At 37.4% G+C, this 4358-nt stretch overlaps 1 long non-coding RNA gene across 1 annotated transcript; it reads left to right on the top strand.

The window, feature by feature from the left end:
- The first annotated feature begins 623 nt into the window (after positions 1-623).
- Positions 624-3187, top strand: LOC130465741 (uncharacterized). The gene is made up of 3 exons (XR_008925751.1): positions 624-1259; positions 1794-1851; positions 2978-3187. It is a non-coding gene; the product is annotated as an uncharacterized lncRNA (long non-coding RNA).
- Positions 3188-4358: the final 1171 nt, after the last annotated feature.

Here is a 4358-nt window from a genome sequence, read left to right on the forward strand (position 1 = left end):
AATCCTCAATACCTGAGTGTTTTGAGATTACTTGTTTGAGAACTGGTTACTTTGACGTTGACCAACCGTCTCACCACAAAAGGAGGCTATAAAGGCAACGCTTAGGTAATCACCTATCAAACGAAGTCTAATCTCAAGATCGCAAGATTGAGATTGTACTCCCATAAATCGGGATGAGATGCTTAAAAGTTGTACAATGCCACTCGGAAAGCTAGAAACTGTGAAATGCATGGTTGTAATACCTCGTATTTTTCTGTATTTATAAATATATTTTATTATATTTATAAAGCATTTTATGATTTTTAGAATTTATTTCGCATTTAAATATTATTTTTAATTAATTAGAATATTTATTATTTTAATTAATTACAAAACGAATTTATTATTTCAAGTTGGGAAATTAATTGGATTTCAAAAGTAAAACGATTTTAAATGAATCTAGCCCAATTCAATTTCAAGTTCAAGTCCAAACAAATTAAAGCAAGCCCAGCTTATGTTTTATGAAGCCCGTAAGGGAATCCTAAAGCCTAGCCCATCTTTGAGTTTCCTAAGCCTATAAATGTAGGTGCTCACCCTCAATATCGCTCCCTATTATTCATTAAACCTAAAAGTAAAACCCTAACTTAAATTCCTCTTTCTTTCGTCGAACTTATGTTTGGCCGTTTTTCACCTATTTCTGTTCGTTTTCAGAAAATGGTTTCTTCTTCAAAGTTGTAGATATCGAAAAGTTCTTGAACTTTGCCTGAAGAATCGATCGATTCCGAGTTATAGATTAAATGTTATGAGCATTCTAAATTACTGCTGCAGTATTTCACTTTTCTCTTTCTCTCCTTGCCCGTCGCCCCTCACCCGAGCACTCAGCACGAGCGCTGCTGCTCGTTGCTGCACCCCGTGCCTTCGAGCACCATCCCTAGCACTCCCTTGCTGCGTTTCTCGTGCTTTGTCCCTCACACTCCCTCTCTCGCCCTCGTCGTTGCAACCTACCCGCACAGCCACACCTTGCGTGTTGTGGTTGTTGTTGTTGCCGTGTGTTGTTGCTGTGTTGTGGTGCCCTCGCCCACACACACTCGCACACTCGCCTCTCTCCTTCCTCTCGTGCCTGCTGCGCCGAGCCCTCACCACCCATGTTACTTTCTTGTTCGTTGTCCGCACACGCAACACACCCTTCGTGTGTGTTGTGTGTTTGTTTGTGTTCCGTTAATTCTTTTTTCGCCCAATCACATTTAATTCGTGATTGTACCGTGCTATAGGCCGGATTGGTATAATTCTCTTCTTCCTTACCTATTCTATTTCAATTTCGTATTTTAAATTATATTAATATTATTGGTTTTGTTTAATTAAAATGCTGGGATCGGTTATGAACACCGAATTTTGAGGATTTGTATGTTTGAATTATTGAAGAATGTTTTGGATTGAAATATTATAATTTTCAGATTTGAAATATATATTAAAGCTTCAATTTTTATTAGTTTTAATGGTTTAATTACAAACTATGATTAGAGTTTTCATCTAAGCCTTATGGGTGATTGATTAGCATAATTAGATGATGAATTTAATTATGATAATCAATTATATTTTTCAGAATATTATAAAGACTTAAAACGTCGATTTTTAATGGTTTTATGCATGAAAATAAATTAATTTCATGCTAGGATTTTAAACGATTGATTGAGACTATTATTTTATTTATTAACGTTTAAGTTCTAATTAATTCAAGTGTTTTAAAACTAAACAAAGTTGCTGGAAATTTAGTAAGCATGGATAATAATTAAGTTTCTCCATTGTGTTTATAGGAGTTGATTTCTAGTAAGTTGTGATTCGCACAGTGGTCTCCGTACTTAGGTATTCCAGGTACGTACAAGTCTAGGGCGACCACATTATTTGTCAAGGGACATTACATGATTGTTATTGATGTGAATTATATTATGTGAACTTGGTGAATTCATATTTGGTTTGGTGAACGATCATGTGGATATTTATTATTTGAATTATTGATTCGTTGGTTGAACAAACATGTTGGGACTATTGTGAGTATGAATTTTATTGTCATTCATGTTGTTCAATATTTATGCATGTATGGTTTGTTTCACATGCAAGGGATGGATTATTTATTTGTATGCTATTGTACGGGATGTCTAGCATACTTTTGAGCCAATATATTATTCATGCCTCGTTGCACTATTTATTTTACCACATGTGAAGGGTTCGCTCACGTAAGCTACCGCACATGTAGGGTTCGGTTGGGAATATTTTGTATGAAATGAATTAGGATTTGTCGTGCAAGGGCACAACCCTCATGTTAATAGGCATGATGTGGAATCTCAACTTTTTGTGAGAAGGAACTTGGTAGTAATTTCACTACGTCTGAATTTATTGATCACAAGTCCTAAAAGATTAAAATGAGACTGTTTTGGTTGTTGTTTATTAAATGTATGTTTGTTTGAGTCTCGAGTTCGCCATAATAAAATATTAATAAACGTAAAGTGCAACCAGAACAAGCTTCAAAACTCTTGGAACGTATATACCTTGAGTATGAACAATGGGGGGAGACTTGCCGGAAAGCTTGATCTCCTACTAATGATACAAGACGTTGTTTCATTTAAATTATGCGCTGGAATTCCGTCGGTATGGCCCGACACTCGGTATGGTCCGATATTATTATTTATTATTTGGTGTTTGGTGGGCTCCCAACACCCTTCCTTTATGGAATATTCTTTTGGCCCGTTCGAAACTTATTCTAATTAAATTGTGAGTCAAGAGTCGAGTCTTGTATTCATGATTCGTTTGTTATTTATTAAATGGCTTTTGCATGTTGATTAGTACTTTAGCGAGTGATGCATGTCTATAGTTTTATTTCACTCTAGCCTTGTAATTACTCTGCTTTTGCTGACTACGTGCTTTGTGTCTTTTGGTCATGGACTTCGCCTTAATGACCCTATGATGATCCACCATTTGCACTTGCATTGTTGGGGAGTAGATTAATTTAGCAGGTTGGTAGATCAAAGTACGATCGAAATCATGTAGCTTGGGATGGTTGAGTGAGTTGCATTCTTTTGTGCTTTGAAACTATTTCAAATTATACTTTAATTATGTTTTGGAGTTTATGGATTTTTAATACTTTGGTTTTGGGCCGTTATGGTTCCAACTTGTAGGAGGCCTCAATAAATATTATTTATAATGGTTTGAAAGTTAGTTAACATTAAATTCCGCTGCGTAATTCTGGTAATAGCCTTAACCGTTATCACGGTGGCGGTAATACTTTAGTAATTCCTTTATTTTAAGTTGGAAAATGGTTTTATAAAAGCAAGGAATTATTAGGGTGTTACAATGACCGTGCTCGAATGAATCATAGGTTATGATCATCTGTTTATTTGATCAGTTGAACTCTGAAACCGAGAAACACCTCTGGACATAATAAGGATGACAACTCTTACCTTATGTTCAAGAGCAAGCATCGAGCGACAAAGGAATTAGGAAATGCACACTTGTCCCTAAGGACAAGTGGGAGACTGAAGGAAATAATGCCCTTGGTCCAAGTATGCATTTAATGATAAGTCTAATAAATGCGGTTCAGTATTAGTTAACAAGTTAATAATTCAGTGAGATCAAGTGAGCTGAATGCCTAGCTAGAGGCCGCTTCAGTTCAAGTGGAATTAATTATATTAATCCACAGCTTACTCTTGACTGAACCCGTAGGATCACACAAATAGTACGTAAACGGATCAAGTATTTAATGGAATTAATACTCCATCTATGGATATTCGGAATCGACGGATCTTGGTTTCAGTGGGAACTGAGATCGTCAAAGGCAAGAAATGAATACTCTGGAAACAATGATATTGCCGGAAACGGAAATATGGATCGTATCGGAAATATAAATATTATCCAAGTCGTAGATGTTGCCGGAAACGGAAACATGGTACGTATCGGAAAATATTATTGGAAATGGAAATATTGCCGGAATCGGAAATATTGCCGGAAACGGAAATATTGTCAGAATCGGAACTATTATCGAAATCGGAAAATAATTCCGGAAACGGAAATATTAAATATTTGTTCGAAACGGAAATTAATTCCGGAATCAGAAATATTAAATATTGTTCGTATCGGAAATGAATTCCGAAATCGAGAATTTAATCGGAAGCGTATCGTACGAATTAGCATCGGACGAGGCCTGCCAGACGAAGGCCCAGCACGAAGTCGGGCCATCGCCCAGCCGAAGCAACGACCAGGCCCAGCGCAAAAGCCAGGCCCAGCCGAAGCTTGGGCGCGCGCACGGATAAGGCTGCGACGAGTGGGCCTTGCGCTGTGCGCTCGGCGTGGGCCGCAAGGCCTGCGTGCGGGCGTGCGGTGCTTGT

This window comes from Spinacia oleracea, chromosome 1 (assembly GCF_020520425.1).
Source record: "Spinacia oleracea cultivar Varoflay chromosome 1, BTI_SOV_V1, whole genome shotgun sequence".
NCBI lineage: Eukaryota > Viridiplantae > Streptophyta > Magnoliopsida > Caryophyllales > Amaranthaceae > Spinacia > Spinacia oleracea.